This window comes from Leptosomus discolor, chromosome 2 (genome assembly GCF_034619465.1).
Source record: "Leptosomus discolor isolate bLepDis1 chromosome 2, bLepDis1.hap2, whole genome shotgun sequence".
NCBI lineage: Eukaryota > Metazoa > Chordata > Aves > Leptosomiformes > Leptosomidae > Leptosomus > Leptosomus discolor.
Genome location: NC_141392.1, coordinates 109,615,503 through 109,636,094, shown reverse-complemented (window position 1 = coordinate 109,636,094; position 20,592 = coordinate 109,615,503).

Genomic DNA, 20,592 nt, shown 5'->3' with positions numbered 1-20,592 from the left:
AGTCCCAAGTAAAAAGTCAGGACCTAAATTATATTGTGTATTTCATTTGGAACTAATAAAATGTAAGTACAAAAAGGGAACATTTGAGTCAGTTTATTATACAGTATTTGACCCTATCTACCCTACTAAAACTTCACATTCCTTCTCCAGCGGTGCCGTATGGGAACACAAGATTGCAATTGTGCCCCAAGAGCATGACAGCAGTCCTCATAATAGTTTCTTCAGTCTTTTTTTACATTGCTTTCCAAAATGATGCTGCCATATGTGCTGTTATATTTAAGCAGCAGATGCTGTGAACTCACAAAGTTGAAGAATGCTGAAGTATGATACCATTTGGAAACAGGTTTTCTAGGGAAAGCTGACTTCTTGCAAGGCTTTGGATTTATTTCAGGCATTTCTTTACTAATTACAAAAGGCCATATAGAATGTTTTTATACCACTTATTGGTTCTGTCTTGGGGCACCTAATATATGGGGTATCTAGCTTTTACACTATATTGCTCTTCCCACCGCTCAAAGCTGCAATAATCTCTATTTGCAACAGTGCTAATGCTTTAATTTTAAAAAGGAGCTGGGAATGGGTCTTCATTTCCACTCCTGTACTTAACCAGAGTTTGAACTAAAGATGATATTGTACTGTAAACCAGGCTCATAGTATTAGACTACGCATTAGCTAAATATGGGTATTATGAAAATAATGTTAGAAAATTCAAAGTACTTCAGTTTTCATTGGTAACTGACTTTCTAACCATTCTGATGTTTGAAAATTAAGCAAGCAAATTCACAGCCTACTCTGAAGTACATTGGGATTGGCGGACCTTCTGGACTCATAGGTAGTCAAATCAGTTCCTATAGTATACACATCAGATACACGAGCTAGGAGTTGAAAGAGGATGCAGTAGAGAGGTGGCCCAGGGGAACATTTCTAATATAGAGATTCTTCATGGCAGTTGTTTGAGGAAAGTAACAGGATCTGGGGACTAAAGTGAATAGAAGCATTCTTCTAGCACTGATGACTTGAGTCAGTTTAATTTCATGTGTAACTTCACTGGGTTTTATGAGACTGAAATACCAGTCTCTGTGAGGCAGTTAGTTCTTTTCCACACATGGCCAGCTCTGAGTAACTGCAAATAGGGCAAGTTGCCACCATATCTTGTATTAGTCTACAGCAATTCGTGCACCTTCGGGTAAAAAGAGTCTGATTTGAAAGGAAATTAATTACCCATTGACAACAGATGTCTGGGGGTTGGAAGGTTCTGCACCTTCTTTGCATCCTTGCACACACAGACAACATGTAGAGTGGTTTGAGTCTTCTCTCACCTGCGGCACTGATTTACACTCCCATCAAATGTATCAGTGGAAGTACAGGTCTAACTTGCTCACGGTCAACTTACAAAAGTTCATTTTCTTCATAAGTGCATTTGGTATAAATGGCAAAGTTTTAGTGGTGGGGAGGGCTGCAAGGGCGGTCCTTAGGGGAAGAGACATAGGGCTATGTTGTGTCAGATACAACCAGTACCTCCAAAACAGACCTGCCACAGGACACAGCTGAGCCCATCAGCTGAGTTGGTGGCACCTTTGTGAAAACAGATGTAAGAAATGGCAGAAGACACCAGAGGCAGAGGAGGAGGGAATGAAAGCATGAGAAAAACCAGGGAAAGCCACAGTCAGAGGAGGGGGTGCTCCATGGCAGAGCAGGTACACAACTGAAGGGACTGTGGCCTGAGGAAAGCCCACAGTGGAGCATGGGAAAAGAGTGGTAAAAACACAGAGAGAAACCACTGTACACTGACCCCCACCTCCAGTGCTGTTTCTTGCCTCACGAAGGGGACTGAGTGTAACCTCTGTCAATAATGAGGGTGGAGAAGAGTCTGAAGGAATGAGTGAAGTGGAATCAAGGAAAGGGGGAGAAGAGGAGTCTAAAATGAGACTGAGTTTGGGAAACTGGAAGGGAAGATGTTTTTTCCCTAACTGTTTTAATGCTTGTCTTTTTTTTTTATTTGCCAGTGCTCTAATCAGTAATTAAATAGTTATATGAATTGGCAATAAATTAAATAGCTCAAGTTGAGTTTGTTTTGCCCATGACAGTACTTGGCAAGTGATTTTCCCTGCCTCTACCTTGACCCATGAAATCTCTCTCTCTTGTTCTTATGTTTTCTCTCCTGTCCAGCTGGGGGGTTGGTGGGGGTGGGGAGAGAAGGGAGTAAGCAAGCGTCTGAGTGGGTGCTTGAGTGCTAGCTGGGGCTAATTCACCACAGCAAGGAATTTTATTAGCATTTTACTCTCTCTTTCCTTCCCTTCCCTCACTCTGCTATTATTTTTTTTTTCAGCTTTCATCTTTTCTTTCCCTTTATAATAGTTTAGATGGGAGAAGTGTATCAAATAAATAGTTGACGTTAAGGCAAGTTATTGTTCTTGCAATTAATTCTTGCTTCTATCAGTTCCACAATAAAAGAAATATGAAACTGATCCTATTGTAGATGCTTCCAACAGTAAGATATTGGCATCCAGATCACATCGCGCAATAGGAGATTCTAACCAGTTTGCCAGCACTGGAATGAAAAATAGCTCTTTATTCCAAAGAGCCATTAGATCAACATACTCAGTATGGTTGCCACCTAGAAATCATGTAAATGATCCTGTATTTTATGCCTTTTCCTACTTTACTTCCTCCTTCATTGTGTTTCCCTCTTTCTCATTCATCTGCCATTTTTGGGGTGGCACATTTGTTTTTATTAAATGTCCATTGACTCATCCTTCTTTTGTTGCTGGTCTCTGCAGGTCTTCTACAGCATTGCCAATCCAGCACCGCTGGAAGTACTGATTCCTGTAACTTGATAATGTTTAACTAGAGTTCTTGGCTGATAACGACTACTAGCAGGATCTGGATTCTTCCACCTCTAGATCCCCCTGATGGGTGCTGACCCTCCTCCCAGTAAAAAGCTCTGTGTGCTGCCCCTTTCCTGCTTGAAGAAGAATGAAATACAAATGGTGATGAAACCCCTTCTCCCTTTGGAAGGGGTCCTGCAGCATGGCTGGGGTGCACTGGTAGGATGTTGTGATTAAAGAGATAATTTCCAGCTAAGGTGCATAAGGTTCACAATATCATAAAGGAGATGACTACTGCAATGGGGAGGAGATCCTAGACTGCTCTCTGGGGCTCCAGACTCCTTTGTGCAAAAAAAAATTTGTTAACTCTACTCAAGTCAAGAATTTTTGTGTCTCAGCTGCAGCTGTGTGGTAAGTTGACAGGCATAGAGAGGAAATGGTCTGAGAACAGAAACTCTTCGGTCCCCTTGTTTTGAGAGCTCACAGGCCTGCAGCAGAACTGGAAGAAAGGTACACATGGAGGTGAAGGAGAGGAGGACAAAGTGTTAAATATGCTGACTTGGGCTGCTGGAGTGAACTGTTTGGAGAAGAAGGATGAAGCTATAAAATTGAGATTTAGATTTTTTACAAGTTCAAGGGAGGATGGCTCCCATTTGCAGTTCAGCTTTGAGTCCCTCTAGTAAAAGAATTTGGCTTAGAATGAAGCTAGTGACGTTTACTTAACACTGCCAGTAAAGTTTCAAAAGAATCTCTCACTCAAAACCCCCTCGCTTATCTAAAGGATAGATTATATGACTATATGAGGAAAGTTGTAAGAATATTGGGTTTTTTTTTTTCAGTATTTCTGGTTTCTGAACAGAGTATCTGAAACAGTTGAAACACTTGTATGGTTTTGCTTTTCTTTCCAAACCTAGCAAGGGTGCTGCTCTAGTAAATGACAAAATCCAGATAGAGTGTGGGAGCAGCAGGATCCCAAATTAAACAACTGGGAGGTTGATAAATGCTTCCAGTAGCAGATTTAACTACAGATGGAATCGTTTGACCATTCGACACGCCACAGTCCACTTGGTGGGGGCTTCCGACCATCTCTCTGCAACATTAACTTCATAAAAACTTCCATCAAAGAGCCCCCACTAGAGTCACAGTGCCTTTTTTAGAGCATTTTCAAACAGCAGAAATAAACATTAAAAGATGCTGCCCTTCCGTTCTTGACATTTTTCTGACAGTAAATTAGAATCAGATGGAAGGTATCATTATTTTCATAAAGATTGTCATGCAAATGCATTCCTCTACAATAATTTAAAAATACCCCAAACTTTTAAAAAATATGTATGCATTTGGCCAGTAAATTCAAAGACATAGAGAAGTTTTGTTCAAGTCTGATGTATCTCAATTTGTATTCTTGTCCTTGGCCAGAGAACATTCTTCACTAACCAGCACTTTTAACAAGCAGTTTATTAATATCCTGGACACCTGATAATTTTGTTCTTCGTTTTTTCTCCTTTCCAGGTTGGTTGGTTTTTTTTGTTTTTTTTTTAGTACTGCACTGATGTTCTGCACTTCAAAGTGACAAAATAATTGCATACCTGGCATTAGGAAAATAAATCTGCAAGAAATTATAGTATTTTGATTCCAAGAATCTCTAAGAACTGGAGATGATGTAATTTTAAGACAACGGTTTTTGAAAAGCAGAATTTCAGGCAGAAACAGGTGGTTTCCCTGCCTTCATGCTGGTGAACACTAAGCAAAAGAAACCCAGTGCTTTCCAAAGAATCTGTTCATTGAGAAGGTGCTTTACCAGCATATCAATTTTGTGAACTTGAAATTTAACAGAAATGTGGGATTGAATAGATGTGGTTGAATGTAAGTAGAGACACAAGAGATGACTGAGGTGTGTACATTTATGGAGGATGATATTAATTTATTAGTATTCAGTAGCTGATTCTCAAATATAAGGTTTATGACAAAACCACTTTGCTTAGCTACCTACATGACATAATTGCTAAAGAAGTCAGCATTATAGCTTTACCCTTTAATGTATGTGTTCTCCACTTTATTAGAGTTAGGAACATCTGCTACTCTTCTCTGTTTTTTTTTTTCTATTTGACACCAAACATCCCTGAGAAAGTGCAGGATGATAACCCAGAGTGTGGTTGCAGTTCCTTCTGGGTTATTTGCTCTTGCTTTACGGTGAGCAATAATGACTTTTTAGAGTGATGATAATGAGAGATATTCCAGCTTTGCTTTTCACTTATAGTGCTCTGGGAGTTTTCTCAGGATCTAGTAACGTTGATGCTGCATCCAAATTCTAGTTGGGAGATTACTTCCTAATTATAGTGGTCTGGATTTACAGCTAAGCATCTAAGTCTATTGCTATTATTTTATTGTTTGTATTTATACACTGTACTATTCACAACATGCTATCTGACATTCAGCCATGCATTGTACACACATATGAAGGCTCGCTGCTTACGCAGAAATGCTCATGATCCAAATATACAAGCAGGTAATCAGAGATCCTTCTTGCAATTTTAAGTTAATTTCTAAATACTTATATTCACATATTTATACATATTTTTTACAGTAGATATCTTTGTGATTGTTCCACCCACAACATAAAACTAAATTATTTATTAGGATTACAGGTCTGGTCACACATCTTTTCTATTCATATTGCATACATCATCCAGGTGTTTATTCTTGTTTTCTAAACTATATTGAGGTAGAAACTTGCTATTTATTTTCCTATAGTGACGATACCTCTTGGTACCCAGCCTGCTCACGGCTGGTTTTCTAAGGTGTACCCTTTTCAGATTTCTATCCTTTCCTCATGTTATGAGTCAGATCTTTACTGTTGCTCTCAGTGGCTGTTGAGACAGGCTATAGGTGCAGAGGTGTAGGTATGGTGCCCCTGCTGAAGAGCCAGGCCAGGCCAGGTGTTCAGCTATGCACAGATCATATTTGGCAGATAAGGCAATGCTCCCTGTCAAGTGCTGCCATGTCCATATCAACTACTGTTTGTGCTTTAGCAAATTGGCACTGGTCAACTGAAAAGAAGTGGTAGCAGAAAATGTCATCGTATTGTTTCACCAGTGGCAGGAGGATGAACCTCATGAAGATGCTTATACCTCAAAGTTACTGAGCTCCTTTAGTTCGAGGCTCCCAATGTACATTACAAATAGCCATAAATTAGTTACCACATTTAAATGCTTGCTGAGATGCTCACTTTACAAAGACCAAGCAAGAAAAGACCAAAGGTTGTGGTTGATTTACTTAAAGATTATTTAAGACTTCAATTCAATTTGAAATTGAATGACATTTCAACTCCTAAATACTTACTTAGATTCTCTTTCTGCTTTGAAAGGCTGAGGATCATGGGAACCAGGTTGCCTGTGGAAGAAGTAAGAAAAGTATCCAGACCTCTTGTTTCCTATCCTTATCCTTTGTTCACAAGAAATAATTTTTCCACCTACATTTATCCACACCTGAGGTAAAAACTTGCTTTCTTCATAAAGAAAGGGAAACCAGAAGTATCTAGCAAAGGCATAGAAATACTCTTAAGCAATTTTCTGCTTATTATTTTTTTGAATGTCCTTCTGATGGGTGACTATGCCTTTGCTAGTGGCACTTGAAGAGCCAAAAGAAACATATGTTGTGAAAAGTACCTTTCGCAAAACAGACAGATGGATAGGTAACACTTTAAAACAGGGTGGCCAATGATTAGCAATTCATTTGCTATTCACTGCGATAGCATTAATTGTGATGAATAAATTACATTCAGCATCACTTGGAATTTTGTGTAAAGAACGTTTGCCTTTTCAGTGGCTTTGTGAAAAAGAAAAAATAAAACACTTTTCTATTTTTTCCATTTTGTGTTATTTTTCCCATCTCAGAAAGTGGTTCATTTAACAGCAGAGTCTATGCAAGAAAGCCACAAGTGGTGGGTGCATCAATCCTTTAAAATGTTAAATTCTTCTGATGTTACTATCATCTATAAGTACATTTTTACTCAGATCGTGCTTTGAAGATTTCCCTTTTCTTTCAACAATTGAAAAATTTCTAAACTGCTCAATCCTTTCTGCTGGTTCATCACTCTCCTATTCAGTTAAACACACCTCAGAAGTGAAAAAATATACCTATTGCTTGTAAGCTGTAAACAGTCAGTAGATTGTGCTCTGTTGATTACAGACGGTTTATATTGGCTGGACTGGGCTTTAGCTGTCAGCACATAAAGAGAGAAATGGACAAAAGAGGCTCTGAGAGCAGATGTTGACACTGGAAGCTCAAATTCTGGGATCCTCAGCCTGTGGCTGTGGAAGCCCAGCTGGGAGAAAGAGACAGGCTGCATTCATAGAGCCTCTCTGGGATCTCTGCCCCATGCAGGTATCCAGCCATTGAGAGACAGGAAGATGAAAGGCTGCTTCACAGATGTCACCTGCTGAGGGTTCAGCAGCCTGTCCAGAAATGTCATGTTTGGCAGCTGGTGGAGGATCCCTCCCACCAGCTCTGGCGCACAGATTCTCACAGTATTCCGGGAAAGATGCTTACACGGGGGCTTCCTAATGAGACGACATTAAAGAGAATTTTTGGCTTCTGCCTCTAACAGCACATTGACATTAACCTAGCTGTCCATTCATTACGCAGTTCTACTGAAGATCAGTCACTCTAACAAAATGAATTTTAGGCATAAGCACCAAGCCAAATTACCCTGGAAAATTGTCGAGATGGCTAATGCTTCTCGTCCTGTTGAACCGTTTCTGCATTCCTTTGTTTCTGTGTAAGTTTCTGAAACTGCTCTAAATTCCACTGATACAGGCTCAGTCGAGGCACTTGGCCCCAAAGGCAGCAGAAACTGCAAAATTCCAGAGGATATATGGCACTCAAACATGGCACACTGAAACTCCTGGGTGCTATTATCTGCTTGGATAGTAATACATGACCTCATCAGAGCACACATTTAGAACACTGGCTGAAAAGATCAGAGTATCGGTAAGAAAATAAAAAATGAAAGGTGGTAAGAATTTGGCAGAAGGATGCAAACATCTAAGCAGAAATGTGCTAAAGTGAAGCAGAAAAAGGTTATTGCTTACATTGGTTGGGAGGGGTTAGTGTTTGCCCTTTTTCTCAGTTACGTCCCTCAGGTCAAAGCAACTGGAACATGCTTTGCCCTTTGCCTTTTAGGCTACTTCTAATCCGCATAGAAAGATCGAGGGGTCCTTTTCCATACTGCACACAGGCTCAGGGACCTGATTCCTGTCTCAGAAATCAATTACCTTCTCAGAAATACCTAGAAATATTACTTAAATGCATGGGATCTAAAATTGGCATTTGGGTGACCAGTAACAGAAAAAAATTACTCAGAATGGTCAAATGTCTCATTCATTTTTTTTGAAGCTTTACAATCACTTTTTTTTTTCTTTTCTTCTTTCTGTATTCCATGTACTAATAAGAATAGCTGTGCTTTTAACAAGTCAGATTTTTGCTATAGAATCTACCTAGTAGTCTATTGCTTCTTGTCATTCAGAGGTATCAAAAAGCCACTGAGCCCCAGGAGGGGACTTTCATCATCATCATCTACATTTTTTTCGCAACTATAGTTTGAGGTTTTTTTTGGTCCTTCCCAAGGAGGCCACTTGCGCACCAGGCTAGAATAGGCAATGCGCCTCAGGACCTATGGCATGAAAGGTTTGCCTGAGGATACCAAGTGGAAGAACTGGTGAGAAATGTGTTCATTACTTACATCGAACGGTTGAAACTAAAATCACTTTTAGTGCTAATACCATTTTTGGCTGTGGTAATTGAAACTTCATAGCGTCAGGGTCATCTTGACACTTTGGTCATTGTTTTGCAAACAGGAGTGAGAAAAGGTAATGAGCGAAAAAGCAGAGCAGGGATTAACAGAAAGAAGTAAACAAGTACTGAACAACATGATCCTAAATAAATTCACAGCATTCACCAACTAGAGAAGCATACAGTGTAAAGATCTTGAGGTTGGAATAGCCCACTAATGTCAACAAAGCCCTGGTGATTAAAGTTACTGATAGCTCTCAAACTAAAATGTAATTTATTTTTTTTTAAAAGGGACTGGAAGGATGTTCCAATCTGTGGCAGTCCAAATTGAGATATCTTTAAGAACAAACTAATTTTGAAAAGATAAAAGGTTTAGAATTTTTTGAAAATTGAGTTTTAATGTGAAAATCTGACTAAGGGAAAACTGTAGTTCCAATGATGCTCATAACATTAGGACATCTACAGAAGAATAAAACCATAAAATAAAAGGAGTTCCTAGACAAAACCAGAAGAAATCTTAGGTCCTGGCACTTTTTAGTGTTGTTTTTAGTGCATTTCATACCCTCTTCATGAGTGAATTTAGTGTTGTTTTTAGTGCATTTCATACCTCCTTCATGAGTGAACCTTAGAAAATGTTGGAATTTTCTTTTTAGGAGAAATTAATGAGCTGACCTATGGAATATTAAGTATACATAACAGTGAATTTTTATATTTATAAAAGTAACATTTTGTTTTAAATACAGTATTATATTCTCTACCACCAGGTTAGACTTCCATCTAGTTGAGAGGGAGTTATAATTAAAGAACATAAAATTTAAACGGTTCAGAAAATGTCAACATGGGTTCCTATTTTCAGCCCAACACAGATGATAAAACGAGAGGGCATAAATGAAAATTAAAGAAAAACAAATTCAGAACAGATGTCAGGAAGCATTTTTTTCAAGCAGCGAATCATAAATGTGTGGAATGGCTTACTAGGCAACATAGTTAAGGCAAAAACACGGAGGTCATTAAAGAAACAATTAGAAGACACGGTGTAGATGGAAAAGGGAATGAGACATGATGAGCCAAATGGCCTCTACTCGCTCCAAGAGTGTCTCATGTTCTCAAGAAATCTGGATGCTGGTAGATGTTTTTTGGTTTTAGGGCTCTCAGGTAGGTGCTAGCTAGACATCCAGACATCTTCTCCCTCGCTCCTCCTCCTCTCTCCCTTGTTTCTGCAGGTACCCTAACACAACTTTCAGGAATACCATCAAAGCAGTTTTAATGATGGGAACATTTGCATTAAATATGCATTGTAGGTGCCAGTGAAACCTTTGAAACACTTCCTATGAGAATGAATCTTATTATCATAAAACAAGTTTGCCAGTGTAGAGCAACAGGCAACCCCTATTAGCAAAGCTGTCTACTACTAGGAATATTTTAATATCCTTTTTTGTGACTGTTAACATTATAAAGAAACATTCAATACTATATGTAAATACTGTCAAAGCTGGTATGGTAGAACTACTTAAAAGAGAAAGCCAAGTCTTATGAATAAGTCAGGACAGTGCACCTGGCAAGTTTTACAGCAAAAACAAAGACTCATATCTTGCTGTTCTGTCAGAATGGGGCAACCAGAGTATCTGGCTTAGACAAGTACAGATAATGGAGAAGAATTTGGTTTACTATCAATCACCTACAGCTATGAATGGAAAAGGAGGACAAACAAATAACCTCTGTTTGCTCAAGATTATTTTGAAACAAAATAGAAGATCTGAAGTGATAATTACATCTAGAAAGCAACAGATGTTAAAACAACCAGATGCTTTATAAACAAGTACAGGCTAGAAATGAACTAAACCAGAATTATTACACTATGCCAGCTGACCGCAATTATTTTCAGCTTATGCTATTTCAATAACCTGTAAAATTCTAAGTATGTGGGAACTAAGAGTCACATTTTTACTTTACAAGTCTAGAAAGGGTTCTTTATTATAATTTAGTCAATGAAGTGCAAAAAACCATTCAGCTGACCCTAAAGTAGTCCGTCACGTCTGGTGAGCTGAATGGTTTTTTAGGAACAGTGGCAACTTAAATCACAGTGGCTGTTTGAGAAAACCCTTTGTGTGGCTACTATTATTTTCATTTGCCTTAATCCATTTAGGAAGTGGTTAAATATGAAATACATTGATCCTTCCCCAAGACGCCTAGACTCAGTGGACAAAATGTTGCTGTCTATGTTTAAGACCTCTGTAACTGATTTAGCCACCATAAGCTTCCTTTGTCATCGAGAGAGAGAAATTGGCCCTTCCAAAAGCCAAGGTTTCATCTCAGTGTAAAGGACATCAGATCAATCACACTATAAAAGTGCCCATTTCTCTCTACTAAAGGGATACAAAAAGAGCCTTAGGGTGACTAGGCTGGTGTTGGAATCTAATTAATTCCAGTCAGAATGTTGAGTTTTCACCTTGGTACAAACACTCTTTTGATCAATTTACACATGTAAGATCTTTACTTCCTTTAAAAAATGCTCTTTACTATTGCTTCTTGCAAGAAGGTAGCAGAATAGAGAACAAAAGTCTCAACCGAATTATTATTGTCCCCTCCCATTGAGGGAATGGGAACAGCTAAGAGAAGCCAACAAGCAGATCTTACCTCTGCCTGCGTGGAGTCCAAGCAGTATTTCAATAAAATTTATTTATGTTAAGAACACCAATAGAAAACAAAAAAAAATAAATTTTTTTTGCTTAGCTCTACAATTTACCTGTGGCTGTTCTCTTAAATTGTATAGAGTGTTTGAACATAATTGAAATTACACCCTGAAATGTACTTTTCTCAGTTTCTTCGCTCTCCACCTATTTATAGAAAGGAAATTAACATGAAATTACAAAACTAAGATACTATTTGGAAGCCAAATAACATGTAAGGATGGGATGACTCTCAGGTGATTCATGCTATCTGAAAAAACTGTTTATTTGTAAGGTGGTGTCTAGACTACATCAATGCTCAGCAGAGAGAGATGGGCCACCTCAGAGCAAATGACCCTCTTTCTCTCTGACAGTTCAGCTTAGGGCAGGACAAATGGCCTTCTAGAGGTGCCTGCGTCAGTCTGTTGAATATACAGGAAACCCAGACAACCAGCTCGTATTTGAAACTTAACTTTTAGATGACTGCAAGCAAATGAGGGTGAATCGTGGCTACAAAGCTAAGCTGACTATAGCTGTCTGCAGCTGGAGGCCTGCACATTAAGAGCACTCTCAGGCAGTGCCATGAGAAACACATAGGTCAAAAAATATTTTACAGGCTTTTAGAAGGAAAGCAGACGCATGCACATACACAGGCAGACACATGTCTTAATTGGGCTTGTGCATTGTTACATATGTTGCCAAATTTCACATCATTACATACGATTTGCAGTAAACCAGAAATGCCTCAGATAGAGGAATGAGCAATACAGGCTTACAATTGTGTTTGGGTGGGTAAGGAAACTCTCACTAAGGTTCATCACATGATGTGCCAGACCCACTGTGACTTAGTGAGTCTAAACACTGTGGAAGTTTAATGAAACAGAGAGTAAATTGGCTTATGCCATTGGAGCTGTGCTTTTGGCTACATGGCTAAGCATTTGTTTTGGAAGCTGGAGACTCTGGTTTTGGTCCCAGTGTTAATTAATTGTACCATGCATTTGCACTGAAGTCCACTAAGGAAGGTGTAAGAGAGTTTCTGGATGTGGATTATTTAAACATTACTGACTCATCCAAAGGGCTTTAGTGGTCAGGTAATGACCAGCTGGAACAATTAAGGGCTGTAGGTGAAGCCAATTGTTCTGCATTTGTGAAGGACCTCCAAGTGACTCTGTGCTGCTCTGACAATTTTGGACTGTTTTTTTTTTTTTTTCTTTTGTAATTTGATTTATTTTTTGAATGTTTTAAAAAATCTGTCTTAATGTCATTATACTGCTGCTTTGCTCTGCCAGTACACTCTGTTCAGTGGCTGCAGTCTGCTCATTCTTGCTTTATCTTAATGGGAAAATGTTCGAAGCCATGCAAAAGCAAAGTATTATGTGCAGATTATCTTAAAATTAAATGTTTCTCTATGGAAGGAGGATGTCAGGTCTCCCTCCAAAAGATAAATTGAGAAAAACAGTATTTGAATGGAAAAACAGAAAAAGCCCATCTCTCCAGACAATTACTGGGTAGCCATCCAGATCTGTGGAGCTACCAGTGCCTTCTCATATCCTGCTTCAAGGCTTGATTGACTTTCTAGAGTAGGTAACTCACTCCACTCCTCACACTATACTCCGGACTACTAAAGCTTCACAGCCTGTACGGAACAAAGGGTGTTCCGTAAGAGGCACAGAGGCTCGCTCTGAGCAGTGAGGAGCATCACCAGGGCTGTGTTGAAGGCCAGCACATACTCTGCACCATGGCCTCCAGCTCTACTTGCAAGCCATGGTAGTGGTGGAGCCAAGGCCGCTGCATCACTCCCCACTTTGAAAGGAGTTTTAGCAGGCCTGTAGCTGGTTTTATTCCTGTATGGCTGGAGCCATGGCAAGGGGGTAGACATTAGGGTCTTGGTCTACCCTAAGTCTACCCTACTCTACTACATTAGTCCTTAGACTACCCTAATGTCTTTAGGTGGGTATATGTTGCCTAACATATGAGGATTCAAAAGTATTCCTCCTTTTTTTATTATAACTTAATTTAGAAGATCCTGTTGAATAGAAGGGCTCTCAAGAGCAAACTCCTGGTGACATCTATTAAGAAAAAAAATGCTTGAACCTGAGAAAGACAAAGCAGTGGAAAGTTCTGCTGTTGAGTCTTGCTTGCCTTCCATGGAATGACCAAGATCTGATGGAAACATCTTTCAGGTGCCTGGCTGTCTCAGGCTGCCTGCACAATCACGGCATCTTTTGGAAAACCAAACTGTGAATCCATCTGGGGAGTGCTTGCCTGTCTCCACAGACTGCATAGGGAGCTTCATGGTCTTCCACTGACAAATACAATTTTACACTTGTGCTTAAGCCCTATGGAAGCAAGTCCAGCTGAAAGCTGAGCATGCACTCACTTTCCATGATGTTCACAGTGAGAAAAGTAGAAAATATCTACAGGGAACAAGGAAAAGTTCAGAATTGAAAGACTAACAAGGAAGTAAGGAAAAGGGTACAGAAGCATAATATGAGAAGGCAGTGACATTGGAGCTGCAGAGGGAGACGTAAGTGTCCTAACATAGAATGGTTTAAAAAAACCCTCTGTCATTGTTTTGATGCTAGTTTCCTATTTCTTCATAAACCAGGGGATTCAGTGAACCAGAACTGAGGAATGTTTCTTCCATTTCTTGCTCCTCTCTTAAGTTTCAACTCCTACTAGCAGTAAGCAGCAAGTAGGTAACTGGTCCTTTTGTTCTGGCACATCTTTCCTCTAGAATAAACTCCCATATGTTGAAAGATTCGTTTTGATTTTATATGCTTTAAAGATATTTTTCTATCAATACTGTTCACAATTTAATTACAATAATTAACATAGTTTTCCAATATTTTTTTGTGCCTTTGATTATATGCCTAAAAATGTTGCAGCTGTGTTTACCTATATTCCTTTTGTCTCAGGCTTCATCCAAAATGAGAATATCATTTTATATATAGCTTTCTACTGGCTTTGTGAACTGTTTTTCATAATACCCCAGTTTAGCTTCATATACATTCATACAAAGGAATGTACTCAGCACTCTCAATTTGAGTGGTTCTGGAACAGAAATCAGGATAGCCAGAAATTCATGGTGTAAATTGGGTGACTTTTCAAGAAACAGGAAAATATGTGTTTGAACAAAACAAAAATATGTATTACCCTGAGAATGCTGAAAAAAACCCCAAAATAGCAGTGGAAAGATACACCTTTGCCTATCGTCATTCAATAGAGGAGATAATATTAGAAAAAGCTGCTGGTTAGAAACTGAGGTTTTCTCCTAGTTTCTAGTAATATATGCAATGACTATGCTCTTCCATCATCCTTTGTCCAGAGATACTAGTTTATCTTCCATGTAGCTGACCTATTTCTGGGAAAGGGGCAAGGTGAAATATAATTAAGCTTTGTACAGCTGATGTGGACAAGAGATCTCTCACTCATTATCGAAGCATCAGCTACCATATGTGGTCTGTAGAGCAGCCAAACATTTGTGGTCCAGCAGCTGCTAACACGAAATTCTGATGGATTAGGCTTAGGAGTCTCTTCATAGATTTCATTGGGAATCGGAAAGGTCCACAGAGTTTCCAGACTGGTTATTGAGATTCTCTTCCTGCATGAACAGAATCCATAAGGGCCTATCTGAAAGCAATTGTTTCATCTAGATTGCTCCGCTGCCAGCTCCTGGAGGCAGCTAGCAGAAAGAGAAGAGATGCTGTTTTAAAACAATTCACCAAAGGACTTGAGAATTTCTTGTTATGCAAACATGAGAACGGAAAGCAAAGATCAAGAGAGGAAGAAGAGGACAAGATCTAGGGGAGGAAGGAAGAATGGACAAAAAGATAAAACCAGATGAACAATAAAATGTGGGTGAACAGTACCTCCAGGTCCTAAGATGGACGTAGAGGGAGCTTACACATGTCCTGCTACCACTTTTCATTGAAAACAGTTTGCTAGACCTGGATGTTCTGAGCATGAAGTACCTTAAACCTGCAGCTATCGCTGAAATACACAGATTTCATAGTCCACTGAACAGCCAAAGAATAAACTGAGGGATGGAGGCAAAGTACTTAAATGGCTTCATTTTCTCTGTTGCCTATGTAGCATAGTGGAAGTTTTCTGCTGAAAAAGTGTGCTATGGATTGGCATCACCTTCCTCTATATGTCTGTGATCCTTCTTTCATAAATGCATGAGTGACTGTGCGGTGTTTAGGTGCCTGCCACGTTGAATCAAAACAGGCTATTTATAATGAGACTGGGCACTCTTTTACATTTTTGTAATGCTCGTGCATACTTTCCACAGTATTTTCCAGGGAAATAATGTTATCAGAGGCTGGGGTTATGTAATATTATCAATCTCAAGCCCTTTGTAAAGGTCTTTAATGAAACTTAAAAAGTTTGAGATACTTTTTTTTTTTTTAAATTTATTTTCTGATTTCTCTCTGTGTGGTATGATTCAACCTGTTTGCCACAACTGTGAGGGCTGGAAAGCTGCTGTTTTTACATTGGAAGTTGAGATTTCCACTTAAGCAGTGTTACTTCAGGAGTTACTTTTTCAAAAGAAATGACAAATCTTTCAGCATTCATAGTAAATTCATGAATTGCACACAGTCTCTTGATTTTCGAAGACATCTCCAATTGCTGCATATGTTTTGTGGACAGGCCCTTATTAACTGATCATTTCCTGTGACAACTGCTGGTTTTATTTCTTGGTCACGTAAGACAGGTTTGCCTCTATACTTCGTTCCCTAAATACTGATTTGGTGGAGTTTAGTTTCTTAAGGCAAAAGGAATTAAATGCTTCCTTCAGGCATTTTAAATAAGTGAATTTTAATATTAAAAACAATATAGTTAATTTAGTCATAAATACAATCAGAACACCCAGAGTATCGTAACGTATTTCAATACTCATATAATGGCTATCCCAGCATTAAAAATAGTCTGAGTTTATTAATATTGCGCTGTAATTCTGAAAGACTGTTTAATTTGCAGTATGTTTTTTGAAATTTGGCTTTAATTCTGGAACATAAATATTTGTTTTACCACACAGAACATTAGGGAGCAGTCAAAATGGGAAGCAAATCATTCCTATATGTTACATCTGTGTTCATTGAATGGGGTCAAGTTAATTTGCACCAATGCAGGTTTATGATGTGCTATGAATTGGACCAGAGGCATTACCTTCGTAAGGAGTAAGCCCTGTTATTTAAGATGAGGGCTTTCCTCTTTCAAGAGATCCTTACGTGCTCTTCGATTTTTCTGATATAATTTGAACTTTTGGCTCTTACAGCAAAAGACACAACATCATGTCTAAGCATGGCTGAGCAGAGACTAACACAAGTGCTGTAAGCTGCTGAAGAACTGATTGTAAAGATAAAAATGACCAACAGTTTGGGGTTCCCCCATTTCTGGGCTCTGAAGGTTGAAAAAGTAGGCTTTGTGTTATTTTGTTGTTTCTTTTAAAGAAGTGTGTATTAAGAAGCGCAGTCACTAATGCTGTTTGAAGAGACTTGGGTATCAAGAAGCACGTGTCCCAGCCTCAGCCTTTCTTTTGCTTTTTATAAGATATACAGTGTCTGAAAGATTCTGAAAATCAGATATTTTCACAGAATCACAGAATGATAGGGGTTGGAAGGGACCTCTGGAGATCATCTGGTCCAATGGCCCCTGCTAAAGCAGGTTCACCTACAGCAGGTCACACAGGATCACATCCAGGTGGATTTTGAATATCTCCAGGGAAGGAGACTCCACAACCTCTCTGGGCAGCCTGTTCCAGTGCTCTGTCACCCATAATGTGAAGTTTTCCCTCAAGTTGTGGTGGAACTCCCTGTGCTCCAATTTATGCCCATTGCCCCTTGTCCTGTCACTGGGCATCACTGAGAAGAGCCTGGCCCCATCCTCTTGACACCCACTCCTTAGGTATTTACAAGAGTTGATAAGGTCCCCTCTCAGTCTTCTTTTCTCCAGGCTAAGGAGCCCCAGGTCTCTCAGCCTTTCCTCGTAGGAGAGATGCTCCAGCCCCCTCATCACCTTTGCAGCCCTTCACTGGACTCTCTCCAGTAGTTCCCTGGCCTTCTTGAACTGGGGAGCCCAGGACTGGACACAGTGCTCCAGATGTGGCCTCACCAGGGCATAGCAGAGGGGGAGGAGAACCTCCCTCGACCTGCTGGCCACCCTCTTCTTGATGCACCCCAGGATACCATTGGCCTTCTTGGCCACAAGCGCGCATTGCTGGCTCACAGCTGACTTGCTATCCCAAAAGGACAGTTTCCCTATGGCTTATTCTTTAACTGAGCTGGAGACAAGAGTAACAGAGTTTACTGTGACAAACGAACGTAAGGTGGGTGAATTTCCCTGCAGGAGGTGTGCAGCGGATGACACAGAGGGCCAGTCCCGACGAGAGAGCCGGGAGCCGGGGGCCGGGGCGGCGCAGGGCCACGGCCGGCCGCCAGGCGCGGCTGGGCCGCAGGCAGCCTCCCTCGCTCCGGGCTCGGCCGGCGGCGGCGGCGGGCGGCCAGCGCCGGGGAGCGGCCGGGGCTGCCTGCCCTCCAGCTGCCGGGCCCGTCTGCCCGCCCGGGGCCCGGCCCGGCCCGGCCCGGGGACAGCGGCGGCGCCCGGGGGACGCCCGCAGCGCTGGGCCAGCCGGCGGCGAGAGCGCCGGCCCGGGGGAGCATCGCCTCCGCCTCTCGGAGGTAGGCTGCGGGCCCACGGAGATGAAGGTGGAATCCCAAATAATCCATCTTCGTTCTTAAACAGGCTCGGTGCTCACCGAGGGGCAGAGAACTCCGAGGTCTTTCAGTCAGCACTCTGACAGCTGATAGCTCTGAAAACTGAATATCCCACATAAAACTGCTCAAGGCTTTTCCACTCCTCGGGACTTGAGCCAAGTTTTGCGTTGGTTTTGTTTTGTTTTAAATCTTGGCTGCTTTATGTGATACACCTCAGTAAAAATGAAGCCACCTAAATGCCTTGCTGTAGAGCAAGATGCTTAATTTCAAGCAGCTGAAATTGGAAAAGTTGACCTTGTGACTTCCTTTCAAGAGGAGGATATTGTTCTGCTCTGTGTGTTTAACTACTGGCTTCATTCACTACTCCTGAGAGACACTTGCATCAGACTTGTAAAAGCATAGTTCAAAAGCTTTCTTAAGAATGGCTCTACAATATTAAGCTTTTGCGTGTAAATTGCCAATATTGCATATTGGTTGTCTTGAAATAATTTTATGCGTTAAATGTACTAGGTTCACAAGTAGAAGACATTTTTATAACGATCATATTGTGAACTCTGTCTGGGATCAAGGACACTGGTGGCTTCTTCAGCTGGATCACAGGTATTCAAAAGCCAGATTGTGTTGTCAGTGGCAACACTAGAGCCTCTGTGTTTTCAGTAGGTTTGTCTGGGCAGGGCAGAGTGGCTTCTTCAAAGACACTGTTGCTACAGCAGGAGAAATAAAACCCCAGCTGCATCAGAAGGGCTAAGAGGAGTGAAAAGCCCTGGAAGCCTTATTGTCACCAACAAAGTAAGCAGAGTGAGTTCTAAAAAAATGCAGACAGCAAAACTGCTAAGTCATAAATTGGGATTTCATGTGATATCTGGTGCAATTTAAAACGGTTGTACAGCTTGAAACAGAATTTCTCACCTTTTGGACCACAAAGCTGCTGTTCAACCCTTAACATTTCTGGTGAACAAGGAAGCATTTTTGCCAGCAATCAGGCATTCCTGTGGGCCATCATGTAGCCTATTGGTCTACAGTTTTACTGAACACAAAGGCAACCTGGTATAGCTGATGATTGTGCTTCATCAGGCTTCTGCTGATCATTACCACAACCTCATGGCCTGCTGGTAGTACACAGAGCACAGCCTAGATGAACCCATTGTCTGATGAAGAGGGAGAGGAGTTTGTGCAGCAGGCATTTGTATCCAGTTTGTTGTTCTAACAGGCTGTGAGAAGTAAGAGATGTTCTTCTCAACTGGTGGCCTCAGCAGTCTGTTTCAGCAGCACACAGCAACATACAGCAAGTAGCAAAGCAGGTCATTACAGCACTGTTTGCATCCCATTATTAAGGCACATTTCCCTTTCCCTTCTCTCATCTCATTCACAAGCTGAGTCTCGCTCCTGAGTACAGACAGGTGAATTTACTTCAGACGAATTTTTGAACCTCTGCAAAATTTAAGGCTCTTTTTCAAGTGTTAAAAAAAAAAAAAAAAAAAAAAAAAAAAGATAAAAACATGAAAGGAAACAGGAAGACTATCCTGAAGGGAAGGTTGATAACAATGGAGATAGTCTGTCTGGACAAATCCTATCCATGGACAGTGTCTCTTCTCCAAGGAAGTGGGAGTGGAAAAGGTTTCATTCAGTGCAGACTACTTGTCAAGCCAAACACCTTCCACAAAGAGCACTTCAGTCACTCCCAGTGATCTCTAGCATTCTGGAGATCAGAGTCTTCAACCAGTCTATGGAAGTAAAGAAACTCTCTTGCTTCCAAAACTGTTTAGATTTCCCACCATCAGTCACTAATGGCCAGTAGGTAGACTAACTGCTTGATTTTATCTTTAGAAAACTGATACTGGTACTAAGAAAGGAAGAAGCAAACTGGTGTCAAGAAACAAAAGAAGTGTCTTAGAAGAGGTCAGTAGAATGACCTTCTTCTTGTAACAGCTAAAGGCATTGCATAGAAGTATCATGCACTGATGGTAGTAGATCCTGTTAACAAAAACCAGATAATGTCGTAGTATCAGAATAGCTCTGCTCCTGACAAACCTAGAGGTTTATGGAGGTTACATTTGGAGCACTATGTGAATTCTCAAATTAGAAATAGTATTCCCAAATGAGGCCAGCCACAGCGGGGTAGAAGACCCCAAATTAGCAAATGTATGTTACAAAAGAAAGCAACAACATTTGAGAAAAGATAAAAAAAATAAATGGGCTCTTGATCAGGCCTGGCTTCTGGGAGCCCAAAGTTACCACCCTGCTTGATAGAGAAGAAAGGAATCATGGCAGAGCCCTCAGTTGCTCTTACACCTGATTATGTGCATGATCAGAGTGCTCCCACAGGCCTCCAGCATCTGGGTGGCCCAGCAATGCCTTGGCTTTCTGCTGATGGGCTCACAGGAGCACAAAGGACAAAATTAGGACTCAGGCCAGTTTATTATCAAGGATGGACATGCCTGCAGAGTCCCTCTTGCCTAGCCTTAAGTTTCCACAGAGTCAGGATTTGAGGTAATCAGGCCTATTTTCAGTCAAAAGGGAAAGGTGAACACGTTTTTAAGATTTTAAGGTTGGTTTTTAAGGTGCAATTGACCTTGGCTATTGTAG